The sequence below is a fragment of the Spermophilus citellus genome (genome assembly GCF_964194105.1).
Source record: "Spermophilus citellus genome assembly, chromosome: 10".
Classification (NCBI taxonomy): Eukaryota; Metazoa; Chordata; class Mammalia; order Rodentia; family Sciuridae; genus Spermophilus; species Spermophilus citellus.
The window spans coordinates 2,019,240-2,042,808 of NC_138197.1; positions in this window are offsets into that span (position 1 = coordinate 2,019,240).

A 23,569-nucleotide genomic window follows, 5' to 3' on the forward strand; every position below is an offset into this window, starting at 1 on the left:
GATCATCTCAATAGATGCAGAAAAAGCATTTGACAAAATACAGCACATCTTCATGCTCAAAATACTAGAGAAACTAGGGACAGTAGGAACATACCTCAACATTGTAAAAGCTATATATGCTAAACCCAAGGCCAGCATCATTCTAAATGAACAAAAATTAAAAGCATTCCTTCTAAAAACTGGAATAAGACAAGGATGTCCTCTTTCACCACTTCTATTCAACATCATCATTGAAACTCTAGCCAGAGCAATTAGACAAAAGAAAGAAATTAAAGGGATATAAATAAAGAAGAACTCAAACTATCACTATTTGCTGATGACATGATTCTATATCTAGAAGATCCAAAAATTCTACTAGAAAACTCCTAGAACTAATAAATAAATTTAGCAAAGTAGCAGTATATAAAATCAATACCCATAAATCAAGCGCATTCCTATATATCAGCAATGAATCCACTGAAAGAGAAATTAGGAAAACTATTCCATTCACAATAGTCTAAAAAAATACCTGGGAATCAATCTAACAGAAGAGGTGAAAGACCTTTACAATGAAAACTACAGAACACTAAAGAAAGAAATTGAAGAAAACCTCAAAAGATAGAAATGTCTCCCATGCTCCTGGATAGGCAGAATTAATATTGTCAAAATGGCCATATTACTAAAAGCATTATATAGATTTAATGGAATTCCTATTAAAATACCAATGACTTCTTCATAGAATAGAAAAAGCAACCATGAGTGCCTTTTAAGTCACAACACTGTTTTTTTTTTTTTTTTTGGTACTGGGGATTGAACCCAGACACTCTACCACTGAGCCACAACCTCAGCCCTTATTTTTTATGTTTTATTTTGAGACAGGATCTTGCTGAGTTGTAGGCCCTCACTAAGTTGCTGAGAATGGACTTGAACTTGCAATCCTCCTGCATCAGCCTCCTGAGCTATTAAGATTACAGGTAGGCACCACCATGCCCAACTGAATATTATGATTTATTTACCTGGGCACACACAAACTACCTTACAAAACAAAGCAAATAAATAAGTGAAGGGTTGATGTCAGTTATCCTGCATTACAGAAAAAGAGCTGTCATGAGATCAAATATGGGTGTTGGGTGCAATATGGTGTGTGTGTGTGTGTGTGTGTGTGTGTGTGTGTGTGTGTGTGTAATATAGCATGTATACAATATTATTTAGTTTATATAATAGTATTGGTAAAGCTTAAATTCCTTTTTTAAAATTTGAGGTCAATTAAATAATTCAGAAATAAATTTCTAACACTTCTTTCCGGTACCCTCAGCAGATCATCCTAAGTCTTCCCTTCCCCCTTGTAGAGTGCAGGCTATGCTTTGGAGACCTTTGCATCTGTCTGCTCCTCATAGTAACCATGTGGAGCAAATGTTATTAGCCTCCAATTTGCAACTGTGAAACTGAACTGGGGAAGGTGAAATGACTTTCCCTAGGGACATAGCTGCTAAGAGGCAGAGCAGGATTAAAACTCAGGGATGCCAGACGGAAAGTTCCTTCCTGCTTAATTACAGTGCTGGCTGCTAACCTTCTCATTGGCTGAAGACTGGGCAGGGGGGCATGATCCCCGCATCACAGAGGCAGAGGTCAGCAGGCCAAACTGGCTTTCTAATGCTCAGGCTGGTCTGTGTTACTCTAGGAGCCAATTATCTGCATATGAATCCCAGTTCACCCCATGCACCTTGGGCAAATGATTTAACTTCCCAAGTGTGAATTTCCTTAGCCTTAATAGGAATACCCTTCTCAAAGAACTTTGGAAAAATCTAATGGAGATAGTGGATGGGTATGGGAATATGGATATTTGTTATTGTTCTGTGTATGGGAAGTGATGGCACAGAATAGGGTTAAATATAGAGGTGTCAAAGCTACCTTCATTTGCCAATATGCATTATTGATATGACAATGAAGAAATGAATGAGTTGCCCTGTTGATTCCCCCCACCTTCAAATACTCTCTGGGCCTGGATTCTGCTTTTGTGTTTGGTCCTTGATGAAGCTGCACAATGAGCTCTAGGCTCTCATGGGCAGGGGCATCATGACTTTCCTCACCTTGTTTGAATCATGTCCAGTTGTATCTGCAGATGCTGTAGCCCTGTGATCCTCCTGCCACCAGGAATAAAAACTGGGCTCATCTGTTCTTGCCATTGAGTCAGAAAATCTGGAGAGAAAAAGGCTAGTATGGACAGAGCTTCCAGATTTATGTGACAGGGACACAAATAATGTCTTGCATTCTGAGAGCAGAATGCAAAGGCTTTCTAGCTCACAACATATTTTAATGCCATATTTGAGCTCTGCGGCAGAACAGCTCTCTCTAGATGTTGGAGCACAGCTGTAAAAGGAAAAAAAAGGAGGCAGAGAGAGAGAGAGAGAGAGAGCGAGAGAGCACGGAAGGTCTACTCCTAAGATCCAAGCAAGCTGCAAATTAAAAAGGGAGAGAATATTTTGGTGGATCATGTGAAGGAAAGGTCATCTGTCTTCATGACTCAAGGTAACAGCAATGCCCAATATGGACCCAGAGAAAGTTATTATTTTCTGGACATTTCCAATATGCCTTGCCTTGGGCCAAGCATTTCTTTCTGTTATCTCACTGAAAACTTACAGCAGCCTTATGAGATTGGTTAGGTTGGTACTATCACCAATTATGCACCCCAAGAGGAAAAGGGTGATACAATTATATCATGACATTTTGAGGGGAGTTTATTTGAAAGGGTCTATTTGCAAAGGTGTGGCAATGTCCAAAGGAAACTCTAGAGGAAGGACCACAACCAGGGGCTGGTAGCAGCAAAGGTGTTGCCCCCATTATGGTTTAGATATGAGGTGTCCCCCAAAAGCTCACATCTGAGACAACACAAGAGAGGAGATGATTAGATTATGAGAGGTGTGACCTAATCAGTGGATTAATCCACTAATATGGGTTAACTGGATGATAGGTATAAGTGAGTAGGGTAACTAGAGGACGTGGCTCACTGTGTAGGTGACATTGGGGTTTATATTTTGTCTGCTTTCTTATTGCCGTGTCCAGAGCTACTTTGCTCCACCACGATATTCTGCCTCATTTTAGGACCATATGATGGAGCTGGCTACTGTGAATGGAACCTCTGAAATCATGAGCCAGAATAAGCTTTTCGTCCTCTCTGTTGTTCTTGTCAGTTTGGTCACAGCAATAAAAAAGTTAACTAAAACCCCACTCTAAAGGCAAAAAGGAAGACAGGCAGCAATTACCAACACCAGAAGGAGAAAGGCCCCCTTGAGGGCGAGGGGTCCTTGGTGGAGGGAAAAGCCGCCTAAGGAAGGACCAAAGCCAACTAGAAGCTGGAGGGTAGGAACATCTGTTGGTGTGATCTACTGTCTCTCAACCTCTAGACGATTGACACTGGGGGCTGGGTGAACTTTCACGGCAGAGAGCCATTCTGTGTATTTGGCTATTTAGCAGCAACACTAGCCTGAACTTATCAGATGTCAGGAGTAACTCCTCAGTTTTGATGAACAAAAAATGTCTCTAGACATTTGCCCTTGGGAGGGGGCAGCACTGTTCTGGATGAGAGCCACTGCTAGATAACACACAGGTTAGTCTCCCAGGCAGAGAGCAGGGTGCAGAGGTGTACAGAGTGGATCTGGAGAAAGGATCCAAGAGAGAACTTACATTAGTCTTCTTTCATTGCCAAGGAAACTGAGGCTTGGGCAAATTAATTAGCTTGCTCACACACATGCAGATTGTAAAGACAGAAGCCAGTTTGCAAACCTAGGTCTGTTTGCTCTCAACACCAGCTTAACATCACAATCTGTAGTCCATATTCACAGATTGAAAAATTTCAAAGGAAAAGAATGGAAATTTGCAAATTGAGCTCTTGGTAGTTCTAGGAGGGTTGGCATGTGTGGGGCACTTATGTTCAGGATCTGGAGTGCAAAGTGGCCCTTGCTGTAGACCCTGTAGCCCAGGAGACTTTCAAAGCTGTTATTGCCTTAAGAAAAGAGCATGAGAGATAGACTTTGGATGGATCTGATCTGTAGCTCTGTACCCACTGTGGGTCTAGAATTTTTTCATCATGTGGTGGACTATATTCATGTAGTAGGCACCTAGCATATCACCTTGTGTTTTCTTTTTACTATCACAACAATTAATAAGTGTACAGGTCAGTGGAATGAGTTATTTCAAGAGATGGAAGTTGCTAAAATGTCCACCAACAGAAAAATGGATAAATAGAATGTGATACATATATATAATGGAATTCTATTGAGCCTTAAAAAAGAATGAAACTGAGGCAGACAGCAGACAAATGAGCCTTTCAGAGAGTATGCCAAGTGGAACAAACCCATCCCAAAAGCACAAATGCTGTGCCTACAGCATCTCTGAAGGCTTCCAACCCATCCAGGTGGCCTGGGATTGTCACAGGGCTTCCTAGTGAGTCTCAGTTGGTTTGTGACTTCAGGTCTAAACACCTCAGTTACCTCTGTGTTCTCCCGCTGGGTCTCCATTCTCTTGGGCAAACAGTCTATTATTTTTTTTCAATTACATCCAGAGGAAATAATTTCCAACATTTCTCTCCATCATTTCAGTTGACCTTCAAAAGCTTCCTATCTCATTAAAGTCTTTTTCAATAAGTCTTTTTCAATAAGAACTAAGCAAAACACTGAAGATGGAAAGAAGACCTCTTCCTCAGTGCTTGTTTGCTCTCTTCCTTGTAGATGTACTTGAACTGTGTTGGTTTCTGCTGGCAGCAGCACACACTATTGATAAGAAGATATTTTGTAGGAAGGGCAGCCTTCAGCAGCACGATGTTCTAGACCACAGGCAATCTGGTCCCCGTGTGTTTTTCAGCCTTGTGTCATTTATTTGGCTCACAGATGATTATTGAGAGCCTAAGTCTCTTTGGTGTAGAGCTGAGAAGGCTCTGGACAATATCATGGAAAGCAAAACCAGGCTTGGTTGTATAGGTTGGGTACCATTCCCGCTCCTCTTCTGCACAGCAGTTAGCTAAACCACATTTCTAGCTTCATTTGCAATGAGTTGGGCTGTGATCAGAGTAGAATGGGAGTTCATGATGAACACTACCAGCAGGGCTAGCTCCTTAAAGTCTTCCTTGCCTGATCCTCCATTCTCATGCAGGGGATCCAGAGAACACCACCTAGGCCCTGGTGCAAGCTATGGCCTCTAAATGGAGGAGCCTGGGTCCCTGAGTCACTAGATGGAAACTTGCTTGCAAATATCCAGCTACATTTTAACTAAAAAACAAAACAAACACAAAACTTTCTAGTGAATTAAGCCACCTTGATTCTTAAATTTGTTTGTCACTCTCACTAACTAATACTTCCCTGCCTTTTGAGGGTGGGGAGAGAAAGCAGCTGAGTCTAAAGATGACTCCATCATGGATTCCCACCTGTCTCTGCCATCTCACTCTCCAAGCTCTAGCTCCTGACTGGTTCTTTCCTACTCTGTCTATGCACATTCTGTTTCCTTTGCCTTCTGTTTCCAACCTCCCATGTCCACTCTCCTTTCTGCTATCAAGATAAAATAAAATCAGAGTAATCAAGGAGCCCCACACTCGCTGATGAGTGGGCTATCACAAACAAATGTGTTATATTAAGAGAGAGAAGTGTGAAGTTGTGATTTTAAGATAATGTTGCTCTGTCTTTGCTAAAAATGGCTCATTAATAGCAGCAACTGACAAATGTTTACTCAGTGCCAACCCCAGAGCCTAGATTTCAGTTGCTAACACTACACTGAAACATGTTGGGTTGCTGTTTCCCTGAATTTGGGGATGAGAAAAAGGATAGGTGTGGGAGACCAACCTTACACGTGACTTAGTCACACACCCTGGCTGGGTGCTGAGGCACTCAGTCACAGAAATGTGGCAGAGCTTTCCCCACCCTTCTTGGGTTCAAGGGTCAATGTCTTGTGCATGGATGTGTCTTGCTACAGCCCCATGGGTGAAGCTACGCTCACCTGTTCCTTTGTAATATAACCCCTTGCCCTATTTAGGATAGACTCTTCCATGGAAGTGCCTTGTGTGTGTCCCCTTACTGTGCCCTTGGGTGTGGCCTACCCAGGTGTCCATCAACCTGCTGACAGTGGACATCATGAAGATAGACTCAGCCCCTGGAAACCTGACCCCTTGCCTCATTTGAATAGCTTCTCCTCAATAAAAGGGGTCAGCGCGTGCTCTCTCTCTTTCTTTCTGTGGACCCTTAAAGTCAGAGGAGCCACCACAGCGACCCCAAAGAAAAAGGTTTCTGTGTCTCTTGTGTGGTTATTTTGTGCAGCCCAGTTAGCGCAGTTCAACTGGAGTGACCCCTGAGCCTTCTAGTCATGAGAACAGAAACCCGACAGAGAGGTTCAGAATGCCTCTTATTGCCAGAGAGCATGGTTGCTTCAGGAGTTCACTGCACAAAGAAACCAGCTTATAGCCAAGTGGCAGCAATTTGAGCATCAGTAATAGGAAAAGAGTGGTTATAATTGTAGTTAATTGGGAAAAGTAACTATTGAGAGCCACTTGGGTAGTATGAATGCCCACTGGTGACCCCAGCACAATTTCCAGTGGCCACATTAGGTTTTGGGTTTCTGTTTGCTTGGTACTGAGAATTGAACCAAGGGGTGTTTTTACCACTGAACTACACCCACATTAATTTGAGACAGGGTCTTGCTAAGTTGCTTAGGGCTTTGCTAAGTTGCCAAGTCTGGTCTCAAACTTCTGATTCTCCAACCTCAGCCTCCCAGGTGTGCACCAGCTAGTGGCCACAATAGGAAACAAAATGTTCACTGAGCATATATTTTGTCATCATTGTTGTTTGGACTTCTGTCACTATGGGAACGAGTCTGAGGCTAAAATCTTAGACAAGAAGGGAGTGAACCTTTGCCTCTCCTTCTCCACAGCATTCCCACAAATGGAGGCTGGGAGGTGCTACACCCAGCTGGCCATCAGCTTTATCTCCAAGGGTTACAGTTTCCTCATCTCTAAGATATTATTGTTCAGAGTTAATATTAGAATCAAATGAGATAATCAGTGAACATAAAAAGTATTATAATTACATGTAATGAGTGCTTTTGAGAGCTTGTGTAGTTATCTCACTTGATTCTCATAAAACACAGTGAACATTACCTCTAATTTATAAATGAAACAAAGATATTAAAGAACTCTGTTTATTCCCTCAGCAAGTACTTATTTTTATTGTTTATTTTGAAAAATTGACAAAAATGGTATATATTCACAGCACATTACATGATGTTTTGAAATATGTGTATATTGTGGAATGGCTAAATCAAGCTAATTAGCATATGAATTATCTCTATCATTTATTTGCAGTGTGAACACTTAAAATCTACTCTCTTAGCAATTTTCAAGTACACAATACAGCAACAGATCTCTTGAACTTATTCCTCTTGCCTAACTGAAATTGTGTTTAATTCTTTGACCCACATCTCCCCAATCCATGCTCACCCCCTACTGCCACTCAGAGTGCTCAGTTCCCAGTTACCACTATTGTGTGCTCTTTTCTTCTGTGTTTAGCTATTTATTTATTTATATATAACAGTGGGATGCATTACAATTCTGATTACATAAATAGAGCTTATTTTTTCATCTCTGGTTGTACACATAGTATACTCATACCAATTCGTGTCTTCATACATGTACTTTGGATAATAATGATCCTCACATTCAACCATCATTAATTACCCCATGCCCCTCCTTTCCCCTCCCACCCCTCTGCCCTATCTAGAGTTCATCTATTCCTCCCATGCTCCCCCTCCCTATCCCAATATGAATCAGCATCCTTATATAAAATAAAACATTCGGCATTTGGTTTTTTGGGATTGACTAACTTCACTTAGCATTATCATCTCTAACTCCATCCATTTACCTGCAAATGTCATGATTTTATTCTCTTATTACTGAGTAATATTCCATTATGTATATATGCCACATTTTTTTATCCATTCATCTATTGAAAGGCATCTAGTTTGGTTCCACAATTTAGCTATTGTGAATTGTGCTGCTATAAACACTGGTGTGGCTGTGTCCCTGAAGTATGCTGTTTTTAAGTCTTTTGGGTATAGACCGAGGAGAGGGATTGCTGGGTCATATGGTGGTTCCATTCCCAATTTTCTAAGAAATCTCCATACAGTTGTCCATATTGGCTGCACCAATTTTCAGTCCCACCAGCAGTGTGTGATTGTACCTTTTTCCCACCTCTACCCACACTGGCCTCTGCAGGGCCCAGGCACCCCACACACCTGGTCCATCCCTCTGCTGGCAGGACAGAGACCGCCAGAGCCTAGCCTTTGGTGCAAGACTGCCCTTTCTGACCAGCAGACTATGGCGGGAGTTCAAGCCCAGTGGCCAGATACACTCACACCAGCCTCTTCGGGACCCAGGTGCACAGCGGGCGGGCCAGGTCCATCCCTTTCCTGGCAGGGCAGATACTCACCAGAGCCTAGCCTCTGGTGCAGGCCCTCTCTGGCCAGCAGACTACCACGAAGGTCAATCCCAGTGGCCCAGATCTACCCACTTCAACTTACGGAGGTCCCCGATCCAGGATGCAGTACCATCCACTGAGGGACACCAGCAGGGTCTGGAAGCCCAACATCAAGGTGAGGTTCAGACAATCTGTATGGGTACTATAAGAATACAGGGAAGAAACTGTAATATCTCAGACCCACACTGCAAGAAAGAAAGACACATAGACAACATGTAAAAACAAGGGAGGAAAATGCCCCCCAAACCAGGACACTATAATAACAGAACCTATGGACAGTGAAGTTGATGAAATGTTGGAGAAGGAGTTCAGAGGTTCATAATTAAAATGATCTGTGTTTAGCTATTTTAATACCATATGTAAGTGAGATCATGTGGCTTTTGTCTTTTTGTACCTGTTTTATTTCATTTAGCATAATGTCTTCCAGGTTCATGAATGTCATTAAAAATAACAGAATTGCCTTCATTAAAAAAACTTAATAGTATTCTATGACATATATTTATGTATCTATCTGTATGTGTAAATATATATGTAATATAAAGATATCAGTATATATATGAAGATATAGAAATGCACAGTGATACATATCTATGTATGTACACATCTTTGTATGTATAAATAGATAAATAGATATTACATTTTACTTATCTGATCATCTACCAGTAGACACGTAAGTTGATTTCATATCCAATTATCTGCTGATGAATATTTTTAGGTTGGTTCTACATCTTGGATGTTGTAAACAATGCTGCAATAGACATGGGAGTACAGATAGGTCTACAGTATCCTGGTTTCTTTTCCTTTGGACATACAAACAGTTAAAGATTGCAGTATCATGTGGTACTTTTATTTTTAATTTTTGGAGGCACTCCATTCTATATTCCATAATGAATGTACTAATCTATATTTGCATCAACATTGGATAAATGTTCCATTTTCTCCACATCTTTGCCAACACTTGTTATTTTTCACCTTTTTGATAAAAGCCATTCTAACAGGTATCAGAGGATTATCTTTGTTACTTAAATTTTCATTTTCCTGGTAACTGGTAATTAGTAATGTTGAATTGTTTTTCATGTGCCTATTGGCCATTTGTATGCCTTATTTTGAGCCAAGTCTATTCAACATAGTAGTAGAAGTTCTAGCCAAAGCAATTATTCAAGAGAAAGAATTAAAAGACATCTAAATTAGAAAGGGAGAATTCAAATTATCTCTGTAGATGACATTGTCTTATGTATATAGAAAACTCTATAAAGATTCCACAAAAAAGCAAACTATTGTAATTAATAAACAAATTCAGTAATGTTCTAAGTTAAAAATTCAGTAGTATTTCTATAAACTAGCAACTAGGTATTCCAAGAAGAAAAAAAGAAAAGAAGTCAATAAAATATCATTTACAATAGCTATAAAATAAAATACTTAGGAATGCTTTTGACAAAGGAATTGAAATAGCTGTACACTATAAACTATAAAATATTGAATGAAAGTAACTGAGGAAAACACAAATAAATGGAAGGCTATCCTGTGTTCATGGATTGGAAGAATTAATATTAAAATATCCATACTGCCTAATGCAATCTATAGATTCAATACAATATCTGCTAAAACTCCAGTTGTTCTTTTACAAAAATAGAAAAAAAAATTAATGTTGTATGAAACCATTAAGGACCCTAATAGCTGAAATAAATAGAACAGAATAGAGAGGCCAGAAGTAAATTCCCCACATTTTCATTCCATTGATTTTTGCCAAAGATGCCAAGAACAGGCAGTGGGGGAAAGGAATATCTAGTCAATAAATGGTGTTATAAAAGCTAGATATCCACATACAGAATAATGAAATTAGATTCTTATTTTGTACCATATACAACATTCAACACAAAATGGATTACAGACTTAAATGCAATAGTTGAAACTGTAAAACTTCTAGAAGAAAATATTAGGGAAAATCTCCATGAAACTGATTGGACAATAATTTCTGGAAGTTGCATCAAAAGCACAGGCATCAAAATCAAAACCAGGCAAATAGGATTACAACAAAACTAAAATGATTCTGCATAGCTGAAGGAACAATCAACAAGGTGAGGAAATGGGAGAGAATATTCGTGACCCACACAACTTAAATGGGATTAACATACAAACTATATGAAGGATTCAATTCAAAAGCAAGCAAAGAATTAAAAAAATAAGTCATTTTTTAAGAATTGGCAAGTATTAACCCACAAAATTACAATTATCTTAAATTAGCTAAAGGTGCCAAATACATGCATTGGAGAAAAGATAGCATCTTCAATAAATGGTGCTGGGAAAACTGGAAATCCATATGTAGCAGAATGAAATTAAACCCATATCTCTTCCCATTCATAAAACTTAATTTAAAATGGATCAAGGACCTAGGAATTAAACAAGAGACTCTGTGTCTAACAGAAGGAAAAGTAGGCCCTAATCTTCATCATGTGGGATTAGGCCCCAACTTCCCTAATAAGACTCCTGTAGCACAAGAATTAAAACCAAGAATCAATAAATGGAATGGAATCAAACTAAAAAGATTTTTCTCAGCAAAAGAAACAATCTGTGAGGTGAGCAGAGAGCCTACATCCTGGGAGCAAATCTTTACCCCTCACACATCAGATAGAGCACTAATCTCTAGGGTATATAAAGAACTCAAAAAGCTAAGCACTGAAAAAACAAACAACCCAATCAATAAATAGGCCATGGACCTGAACAGACACTTCTCAGAAGAGGATATACAATCAATCAACAAATATATGAAAAAAATGTTCAGCATTTCAGCAACTAGAGAAATGCAAATCAAAACTACTCTTAAGATATCATCTCACTCCTGTCAGAATGGCAGCCATTATGAAGTGTTGGCGAGGATGTGGGGGAAAAGGCACACTCATACATAGCTGGTGGGACTGTAAATTGGTGCAGCCAATATAGAAAGCAGTATGGAAATTCCTTGGAAATCTTGGAATGGAACTTTCATTTGACCCAGGTATCCCTCTCCTCGGACTACACCCAAAGGACCTAAAAACAGCATACTACAGGGACACAGCCACATTAATGTTTACCGCAGCACAATTCACAATAGCTAAGCTGTGGAGCCAACCTAGATGCCTTTCAGTGGATGAAAGGATAAAAAAAATGTTGTATATATTCACAGTGGAATTTTACTCAGCAATAAAAGAGAATAAAATCATGGCATTTACAGGTAAATGGATGGCATTGGAGAAGATAATGCTAAGTGAAGTTAGCCAATCCCCCCAAAAAACATTTTTTTATATAAGGCAGCTGAGTCATAGTGGGGCAGGGAGGGGGAACATGGGGGAACAGATGAATTCTAGATAGGGAAGAGGGGAGGAAGGGAAAGAGAGGAGGCAGGGGATTTGCAAGGAATGTGATGGACATCATTATCCAAAGTACATGTATGAAGACATGAATTGGGTGTCAACCTACCTTATATACAAACAGAGATATGAAAAATTGTGGTATGTATGTGTAATAAGAATTGTAATGCACTCTGCTATCGTGTATTTAAAAAAGTAAAATCAGTAAAAATTTTTTTAAAAAGTTGACAAATATTGACAAATATTCATTAAGCACTACCATGTACAGGTACAATTCTAGCATTCATAATCATCTTTGAGTGAAACTGACCAACATCCCTGTCTAGTGTTTGTGAGGGATTGGATCAGACAATAAACAACACACCCAATAATAAAAAAATTTTGTGAGTGTGTTACAAGACAGTAAATACTGTGGAAAAGGAAAGCAGAAGGGAAATGAAGATTGAAAGTGTTGGAGTTGTGGGAGGGAAAGAAGAGGTCAAGGTTGGCCTCCTTGAGAAGCTTGTGTATGAACAGAGACTCAGAGGAGACGAGGAAATTTAGCCCCATAGCACCTGGGGGACACCCATTCCAGATTCACAAGGTCAGGTATGGCACAACCAGGAATCCAGCTCAGCTCCGTCAGTCTCCAGAGCCCAAACTCACAGCCAAGGTCAGAAAATGTCAGTTCCCTACTCAGTCCTCCCAAGCAAGGAGCTGTGAGCCCCCATTCTTCATTGACTGCTGCCCATGTACACCCCAGGCTCTGCCCATTCCCTCACCATGCACACAGGTCTACACACAGGGCCTGCCTCTGTCTCTGCTCAGGCTCTGTCTTTGTTGTGGGTCTTCTGAGGCCTACTGCCTTTCGAGGGCCAGGCTGCTGCTCTGCGGTTTACTCTTCTTCTCACTGGGGCAGTTTGGGATCGCATCTTTCCAGTCTTCCTTTAGAATCTCCTGCCTCTTGTAAGTCATGTAACTGCTCCACTTCATGCGCGGGTGTTTCCTCCATAAAGCAGGCAGCTGGACTTTTGTTCTTTGTGGTCATTTGTGGAGGGATCCAAAGTAACTTTCTGTCACTTACAACCACAGAACTCTGAGCAGATTTCTCTCTTTCTTTATGATTAAGAGCCACTGGGAAATACTTTTTTCATGGCTTAAGGCCACTCACACATCTTTCTTTCTAAACTGAGGCTATGTCCTTAGACACAGGTCACCTCCTTGCGTCACTAGCATCGAGAAGATGAAACAGTCCCCAATGTAGCAACTCTCCAGATCCTCTATTTTTAGCCAAATTAGACTCCCAGCAGATGTCTGGTAGTAGAAGCCTCCCTTAATCACTATAACTTGTCCAAGTGCCATTTTTGAGATCAGCAAAACAGAAACTGAAAATAGAATCCACCTCATAAGGTTGTTGAGAAGATCAAATGCAAAAAGTGCACACAAGGAGAGGTGGCACAGTGCTTGGCTGAGGCATGTGGCAAGGCCTTCTGCTCCACAGTGATTGCAGCTGGAGGGAGGCCTTCACGTCCTGGGTGGGGGAAAGGCTGGGTTCTAGCCCAGCTCCACTGGTCACCCATTGTGTGATTCTGAGTGGTGGCTCATATTTCCTGTGCTATTAATCTGGAATAATAATATCAATTTGAGGAGTACATGAGAGAAAAGGCATAAAAATATATAAAATAATATATGTATATAAATGCTAGAATAATATCAATTTCAGTACTAAGTGAGATAAAAGGTACAAAAAGGCATAAAATTGTATGCCTAAAAATGCTGAAATAATACCAATTTAAGTATTGAGTGAGATAAAATGTATAGAATAAACCCTGTAATAATTTTACCAATTAGGATTAAATAAAATGTATATAAATTGGTATTAATGATATCAGTAGAATATAAAATGGAATAATATGTACAAGGGGCTCAGCATTATGTCAGACACTTACTAGGCACTTGAAAATGGTATATACCAATGTCATTATTGTTGTCAGAGTAGTTGGTATCATATTTCTATCAACCTCCCCTCACTGTTGGAATCTATTGCTCCCAAAGTTGTTCCATGCTGGGTAATGTTCTTTCTGCTGTAGTACCTAGCAAGCATTTATTAGCAACAATTCTGATCATATGCCATTATCACTTATGCACATATTTACCATTTTCCAATTGCCTTTTCTTCAAAAATTTCATGCATTCTCATTCAAAAGTGGCTCTGAACATAAATCATCAGTCATATTAGAATTTACAGGTTTTATCTCCATTGATCTGATCATACTAAAGGCTAAACATGATCATTTTAGGAATTCAGGAGTTTGCAAAGGAAGTAATTTCCAAAGAAATAGGTCACATAGAAGGAAAATTGGAGTGAGCATTGTAATTCAAGAAACTATATGGAAGACAAAATAGTCATGTAGATTAAAGCAGATTATTTGGTTCAGAATTAAGTGAGAGAAAGATTATATACAAGAGATTCCATGAGAGCATCTTGGAGCCAGTACTGCAGAGGGGAGCTGTTTGTGGAGGTCACAGTCTCCACTCTTCCTGAGCCATGCCTGTGTGCTGGTCATTCCCTGCCCCTCCAGTTGCTCTCTTCTCCTGTCCACTGTGAGTCAATGCTCTTTGAGGGTGCCTCAGGGTGGCTATGATCTTTGATGTAAGGTCTGGAGGGGTAGACTTCTTTCCATGATGTTCTCCTACTAGTCTACAAGGTTTTGGAATGGAGTTAGACGCTATGCTCTGGGAGGACAGAAATTACCTGTGTTTACTTTATTTACTACTGTGCCCTAACATTTCACCTGGCCCCAAAGAGGCACTCAATATATTTCAATTGAATGGATGCAATTGGAGATGCCTTAATAAATTGCATTTTAATCAAAACCACCACCTAAACCTGGCTTATACACTAGCTATTAAAAAAAAGCCACATGCTCTGAGCAGTAGTTCTTAGGAATAAAGGCTCTTAAAATTCCCATCCACAAGCTGCAACTGCACCACATCAGTGCTTTCCACTGCATTGTGCATGGGGGTCCCAGATGTTTGAGTCTTTTATTTCACAGCATTCGCTTTTCTATGAGGTTCCAATTAATTGAATTGGGAAAAGCCGTAAGCCCTGTGACAGAGGAGCCATCTCTTCGACAAAATCCACATGCTGTAAAGTCGAAGATTCCTCAATCTCTTCTTTGTTTAGGTCCATGAGGCTGAGCAACAAACCTGATTGATTTTCTTTTTTTAATATATTTGGTTCAGTAGCTAAAAGTTTCAATGACATATACACACAATATACATATGATAACAGTACACTATAAAATGAAATAATATGTACAAGGGGCTGAGCATTATGTTAGACATGTAGTAGGCACTAAGAGGGTCATTTGGGGATACACCTCTTAGGTGGCATGGATTTCCAGAACATTTTGGAATAGGATGGGAGTCCCAAGATTGCTTGCTATTATATTCCAGGTTATTTTTTCCTGGAATTCAAAAATTCATTTTCTTCTGTCATTTTTATCCTCAAAGCATCAATCAATGTTGTTTCTAGCAACAATGCCTCAATTCTGCAGTCTTTTAAATTGCTACCTCCCTTGACCCAACACCTCTCAAACATAGAGGTCTCATAGATGGTAGTACAACCTTTTGTACCCCTGTATTATCTCACCCTATGTAAATGTTTTTGCAGTTGCATTTTCCTGCATATTATGGACCATTGATTTTCCATATAGCTCTAATGATGGGAATCTTTGTTGTCAGCTGGCACAGGATCTGACATCACAATCTCATGCTCCCCGGGACCGCTCCTGTGTGCCAGCTGCCTTAGGTTTGGTTTTCAGAGGTCAAGCCTGACCATGGATTCAGGTACATGTGATTTATTGTGTGATTGCTCTTAAGAAAAACTTGTGGCAGAAAGGGCAGCAGGATAGGGAAAGGACAAGCAGAGAAAGGATGTGTCTCAGGTAGTGTCTATGATTGGCCTGAACATGGGGGCGGGGGGCATCTGGGGCATAAGGTGACCCAGGGTGCTGTCCCCTACTGAAGGCAGGAGAATTGGTTGTTTGGTTCACTCACATAAGTCATTCATTGACTGTGGGATGCCCATGGGGAATGGTGTCCCCTCCCAGATGAGGAAGTTCTGATCCTCCAAGGGCAACTTTGTTGCACACAGAATGAACTTTAGTGCATGCAAATGAAAAATATCATTTAGGAAGTTATAGGATTCCGAGATGGAATGAAAAAATGTGACAAAGAAAAGAAAAGAAATCTGACTGTATTACAAATGTAGGAACCTTACTGAAGGGGGTGAGGGAAGAAGCAGCTTTTCTAATTTTAACTTTGAGAGGAATAGAGTCTGTAAGGTAAGCGTGTTATTACTGTACTCTACCTGATAAAACTATGCCCGCAGGGGTATGAGTTAACAACTCTGAAACCTCTACACATGTGTCCTAGAAATGAGTATTAAGTGAATGAATGACAGGTGGCAGAGGCCATGTTTCTTGATGGTGATGGTGGAGGCTATAGGAAAGCAAGGGGGGAGGGCTAGAGTGATCCCCTAGTAATGGATTAGGGTTGGTGACATCAGGATGTACTCAGGTTTAGCTTTATATAGATGGTAGGATAGGTAGATATGTGTGTATATATGCATTTACAGAACATAATAGTTTGTGCAAATATAACATAATGTGTTTCCTTCCTCCATTGGCTGAGAGTGCCTACAAACAGTGATGCCCAGTAGCACTGAGCACATCCAGCACCCAGATCTTGGCTTCTAATACTATTGTCCAATAGAAATAGCTAGGACTCCTAGAAGAAATGTTGATTCTAGAAAGGGTTAGGCATATACAAGATGAACTCACAGAGACTTCTAATGCCAGAAAATAGGAAGTGTTAAAAATAAAAATTAAAAAAATCCACAATGAGAGGCTCTGTTGGAGGGGGCTCAGGAGCCAAGTGAAAGAGCTCCCAGGAGCCAAAGCTGGAATAAGGTATTCTAAGTGTGATCTGCTCGTAGTGAGTCCCTTACAAAGTGTCCAGCATGGATAGGGAAAGATATGTCTATAGAGGCCTTGATCAGATGAAGGGCACTTCACCTCTGTGGTCCTCCTCTCCAAATCCATAATATCAGTCTAATCACAATGAAGACACCTGCAAATCCCATTGAGGAGTGTTCTTCAGCATGCCTAAGCCACACTCCTCAGTACCAGTCAGGTCTTCAAAAACAAGTTCCTCAAAGACACTGGCCTCAGGAGACTTCATGCCCAAATGTCACACAGTGCCTGGACGGGATTCTAGAGCAGAAAAAGTATATGAGATTAAAAATTAAGGATATCTGAATAAAATATGACTTTTCCTTAACAATTGTATATCACCATTGATTCTGTGACTGTGACAAATATGTTGCATTAATGGAGTATGTTGGTAATAAGGGAAATTGGATTGTGGGAATATGGGAATTCTAGTCCTGTCTTTGAAACTTTTTTGTAAGTCAAAATCTACTCTAAAGTAGAAAATTAATTATAAGAAAAGAAGAAAGCATCCCAGGGGAAGTTGATATGAGAGTGAGAGCCACAGGAGGCCAGGGAAACTGGCAAGCAGGGGTGAGGCTGAGGTGGATCTCCAGCCTGGCCCAATCCCATTGGGAGCTCAGGAAGTGAGCTCAGAGATTGTCTTGGGTGCGGACACTGCTGCACCTGCTGTTGACTACTGCCACCCTGAGGGTGTGGGCTCCAGCACTTCTGACTGGATTTGTTTCAGCAGACTGGCTGTAGAAGTACATGGATGGTCTTATGAAGGGCGTGAAGGGAATACACATTGAAGTGGGGCCAGGACACACCAAATGGATTAAGGCGGTCCAAGGAGATCTGGGTAGTTCCTTCCAGGGCTCACTACACGGAAGCACAGGGAGAATACCTAACTTACCCATAGGAACCACACCAGCAGATGGTAGAGCCAGGATTCATGCCTGGGTTGTGTGACCCCAAGCTCAATGCCCACCACCACACTGTCATACACTATCCTGAAGGCTCTGGACTTCTTACTGGCCATGAAATTGAGAATTACAATTCACATTTTCTTGTATTTTTGAAAGGCTGGGGGGGGGGAAACAGTGAACATCTGGGCTGTCCTGGACTTCTCTGGATAGGAGATGTAAGAAGTCCCCACAGAGAAATCCCTGAATGGCCCACAGATCTGGGAGAAAAGACATTCTCTAATTCATGTATATTGAATGAATGCAACTTTTTAGCAGAAGATAGAGTAGGCCTTAGCTAACAGAAGCCAACCGGCCACTGGTTTTTAGACTGGGGAGGAGTAGAGAAGTGGTGGGGCTTAGCATGCCATCTTCTCAGTCAGGAGTTGCCTCTGGCCGCAGAGTTCTATCTGGTAAGCTGTAGCCCTAAATACCCATTTTCCACATTGCCCCAATACTAAGGGTCCACATCTGTCTCATTGAACAGTTTCCCAGTGACAGTTCCAAGATTCAAGGCTGCCCGAGGAGTCACTGCCAATGCAGGTTTTGTAATCTCCACTTATGTAACATAAAATAGTGCTTAGTGTGGGCCACTGTTCTTTAGAAACAAACCATAGGAAAACCGAACGGAGATTACCATTCCTAATTATCTGCCATTATGAACCTAGGGGATGATTATTGTACAATGCCTCTTCTCTCTACCAGGGCAAGGCACAGAAATAAGTGCTACTGTGGCCGGGATTTATTTGTGACTCACCTTGGTCTATTGTCTCTGGTTTCTCACCCCTCTGAGCCCCACTTCTGCTCCTCCCTTGTTGCTTTTTGTCTGCCAAAAATTCTAAGTGCTCTCTCACCATTTGTCAGCCCACGCAAGAAGGTACTGCAGTAACAATTAACTCTGAGACCTCAGGGGGATGCCGTGAATGAAGGTGTATTTCTTTCTGGTGTGAAATGTCTCCTCATGTGTTTCTGCTCTGTTGCAGGGACATGTGGTCTCCCAGGGGAGAGAGGGGTTTTGCGACACAGTAAGTCTTAATTTCCCCAGCCTGAAGGAGCTGTGTATAACTTTTTTGGCAGATCTAGTCACATGGTGCTAAATGATTGCAAGAGAAATTGAAATGGACAATATGTAATGGGGCATTTCCATGATTCTAGACTTTCCTAGCACATTTTGAAGTGTTCCAGAATATTCTAGAATGTTTTAGGACAAATGATTGCTTATTATATTGTGAAACTAACACAGGTTCCTTGGGGTTTATGCAGACCTCTGGCTTAAGCCTTCTTTGATGAAAATCAGACCAGTTTATGCCTGAGTGGTTAAACTCAGAAATCCATTCTAAGTTCAACTGTTTTGGAAGATTTAGCTTTAAAAAAGCCTGAAAACCAGTAGACTCATGTAAGGAGGCTTGGAGATATAAATGTCCACGTTCAATTCCTTGTCCCTCTGCTTACAAGCCATGAGATCTTGAACAAATTAACTGATCATCAGTGCCACAGATTTTCCACATCTGAAGACTGGAGATCAAAGTACCCACCTCAGGTGCTGATATGTAGGTGATGAAATCAGCATGTGAATGGACTGTCCTCCCTTGTCCATGTCATCATTGTGATTCTACAGCACTCACCAATAATTTACATGAAAGCTAATTGTGGATGACACAAACCTGAAACTGATGGGAAACTTGTACTTTGACAAAACCAGATCAGAAGGATCTTAAAAACTTTGAAATTATGGGCTTCGTCTAGTGAGAGGAGGTGTAGTAGGGATAAGCAGTACATCATCCTGGAGTTCAGGAATGCAAGCACGTAAGAATAGAATTGGAGACAAGGTGGTCCAATGGCACTATACTGAAAGGCAGTAAATTCACTGTTGCTCAACCCTACCACAGGGAGGGCTGAGAAAAGTGAATACCCTGCTCCTCTGCTCTGGAAAACTAGGCACAGACAAAGCTTTAGGTCTTGTTATTTGGAAGAAGCCAAGACAACTGTTTTAGTTTGTTTCTTTCCATAAATATCTATGAAGCATCTCCTATGGTTCAAGATACCCAGGGCTCAATAGCAAAAATGAAGATATAGAGAAGCAGAGAGACTGGATTAAATAGCCACCAAATGAATACAAAATTAAAACTTTAATACATGCCAGGATAGAGAGGTTCACATGTCCAAACAAACTTCACTGGGAGAACTTCTATTCAGGGAGACCCTGGGAAGGCTTCCTGGAGCATTGAAGATTGGGCTAAGATCTAGGTAGAGTAAAGGTGAGGGGGTAGAAGGGAAGGGGTGTTCCAGGCCTCTACCTGCAGGAGCTGGTGAGAGGGAGTGAGGCACGTTGCATGCAGGGAGCAAGAGCCGCTAAGAGGCCTAAGACCAGAGAGAGTTGATGGCTGTGCAGGGGCTTAGAGCTTTGTTCTGCTGCTGCTGAATGCTCAGCACTAAAGGATGCTAGGCATGCAGGAGATATAGTATGGGTGTGTGCAGAAGAAGGGGAAGCCACTGAGGCTTAGGTAAGGAAGGGTCATGGTCACATCCGCCTATTGACAAGATCATTCTGGCAGTGGGAGAGAATAGACTACAAGTGGGAGAAGAGTGGATTTCCACATTTGGCTTTCAAAATTGTTTCTCCTACCACCAGTAAATAGGAGTATTCACGTCACTCCACCTGGAATGCCTAGAATGCTATCATTGAAAAGTTTTGAAGCAAATACTATTTTATTGCTTTATTTTGAGATTTTTTTTTAAATTAGAGATATTGAAAATTTCATTTTCAATGGGATTTTTGTAACTTGGAATTTTAAAAATTTGAATTAAGAATTTTTATTACAGATTATAGGCATTTTAAATATATGAACACATTATCAATTTTTAAAAATTTACTGACATAATTAACACTTACATAAACCCATATATCCACATGCACACATTCTTTTGGTGTTTTTTTAAAGCAGTTCACTCCTATTTTCCATATTTTGTTACTTTTAAAAGTTAAAAAAGTATTGATTTTTGTAGAGTCAACTCTACTTGTCTTTCCCTTTATGATTTTTTTTTCATTGCTTTGATGTTTGGGTTCTTTGAGCAACATCAGTTAGTTTTCCCCTTTTTAAAAACTTTTAATGGTCTCCTGTGTATACATATAACCATTTTCCCCCATGAAATATAACTTATTCCATGAACAAGAACTCCTAGAAATTAAACAATAATAATTTGGGCTATTACATTCGCTAACCTCTGATTTTAGGAGGGATGTTTCAGCTTCACCATTAGATAATGTTAATAATCCATATAACTTAATTTTCATGTCATGTTATTTTATTCTCAATATACCAAAATTTTTTTGCTCTTAATTATAATGAGATGATGCATTTTATTAATTTCTTATCAATTTACCTTTAAAGTACACCTATTGATAGGTACATTTCAAGTTTTCTATTAGTAAACCACCCTTGCTCTGAAATAGTAAATATATTTGGTCATAGCAAGTTTTCCTTTCCTTCAAGTATTAGTGCATCCACAAGCCATGTACTCCTTGAGAGCCCCCTACGTGCCCAGCATCCTTCAGGGGTCAGTGTCCAGCAGTAGGCAGGCTAGGAGCCTGCTCCCATGGAGCTCTGCATTAGTAAGTGTGAGGGGGGTGCAGCCCAGCAAGCCAACAGCTCACAGAGGGGCTCTATTTTACACAGTCAGTGGAGATGTTTCACAGAAGTGATATTTGCACACATGGGTGGGGGACACCTCAGTGATGGGAGGGAGGGAGTGAGCCCCGAAGAAACAGCTCCAAATTCCCTCTCCATCTAGGAGCACCTCGGCTCTAGCAGTCACATATTGACTGAATTTCCACACAGTCCCCGCTGTTCTTCATTGCCTTCAGCCACCACCTTCACTCTGCTATTCCATATGAGGATTGGCCTGTGCTTGTACCGTGCTCTTGGGCATGCGTCTTTCTCACCCTCTCCACCTGTTCCTCCCTGCAGTGCCCTGGCCTCACTAAAAACTCATGCTGGTTTCTTTAAAACACAGTTTCCAGAGACATGTTCTTCTTTGTCCCTCTGCCTGTTATACTTTGAAGTCTCTTCATATTGTCATTCTTTCAGTTGTTCATTGTTTGGTTTTTAGGTACTAGGAATTGAACCCAGGGGTGCTTCACCATTGAGCTACATCTTAGAACTTTTGTATTTTATTCATTCATATGTGTGTGTGTGTGTGTGTGTGTGTGTATGTGTGTGTTATAGGTGAACACAATACCTTTATTTTTATGTGGTGCTAAGGAATGAACCTAGTGCCTTACAAGTGCTAGTTAGCACTCTACAATTGAGCCATAACCCCAGCCCCCTTTTCGTATTTTTAATTTTGATATTTGGTCTTACTAAGTTGCTCAGGGCCTCACTAAGTTGCTGAGACTGGCCTTGAACTTGTAATCCTCCTGCTTAACATTCCTGAGTCACTGGCGATTATAGGCATATGCTACCAAGACAGGCTCTTTTAGTCATTCTTCGTGGTCTCTTTGTTCCTGGGATGGTATTGATGTAATTGAATCAGTGCTTCCTTAGAGCACTTCCTTGGCATTAGACTGGCAGAATACCCCGAGGGTGCAGACTTTTTTCCCTGATGGGATCTCAAAGATGTTCACATGCACAGCTCACTTCCCATGCTCAGCAGGCAGCTCGCTCTAGTGTGACCATTGTGGGGCGGGGGGGAGAAGACTTTTTGACCCTAGCTTGGTTCTTCAGATCCTATTGCAGTTGCTCACCATACCATGTGGGTATGGGAGACCACAGTGCTATAGTAGAGCCTTCCTTTGGGTAGCAGAGAACCTCAGAATCAAATCTAATTCTTGCCACACCACATTTTGATGTTATTGTCTTATAATGGAGGTAGAGGAACCATTGACATGGGGAGAAGGGCTTCCCAGGACCCTGGTTGTTCCAGCCCCCTCCCCAAGCACTGTGGCTCCTTCTCATACCCTGTTAGTCTGGTGGGATGTGACTAGAAGGAATAACTGCATCTACTCACAAGAAGGGCAATCAGGAATGGAAGGAATGGTACCATCCTAAAAGGGATCAGATACGTGAACGGATAGTTGTGAGATTACTAGTGTTTCCCAGGCTTATGGTTTGATGCTTTATTTATTGTTCACAAAAGTTGTTTGAGGTAGACATTATTTTGCCTTTGGCAGACAAGACAAATATGGTTTGGAGATCTTGCATGTTAGAGATTGAAAGCTTAGGTCTCCCCTGACTCCTATATTGACATCCCAACCCCCAACGTTGATAGTACTTGGAGGTGGAACCTTTAAGGAGTGAATGCATCAGGAAGATGGAGCCCTCCTGGGGAGCACAGCACCCTTATAATAGAGCACCCAGAGCTCTCTCTGCTTTCCTGCCATAAGAAAGCCCACCAAGAAGATAGCCAGTCATTTATGAACCCGAGTCCTAATTTGTCAGTGACTTCACTGAGAGAAATTGATGTTTGTTATATAAGCCACCCAATGTATTGTATTCTCTTACATTAGCTCAAACGCAACAAGATGTTCTATAATGTTCCTAAGAGCCTAAAGCTAGGGAGAGGACAAGTTGGGATTGCAATTACAGGTATCTAGTTGTAAGTTTTAAATTCTTTCTTCACTAACTACCACTCGTATTCAATTATTTCATTGATTTAATCTTTAAAATTTAAGTTCCATGTTTCATTAAATGATTTTCAGATATTCATAAGGGTGCATATGTGGGGAGTTTAGCTGGCAAGTTGATGTTATTCAGCAAATAGATATGAAAAAACAAGCACCATGTAGTCTACAA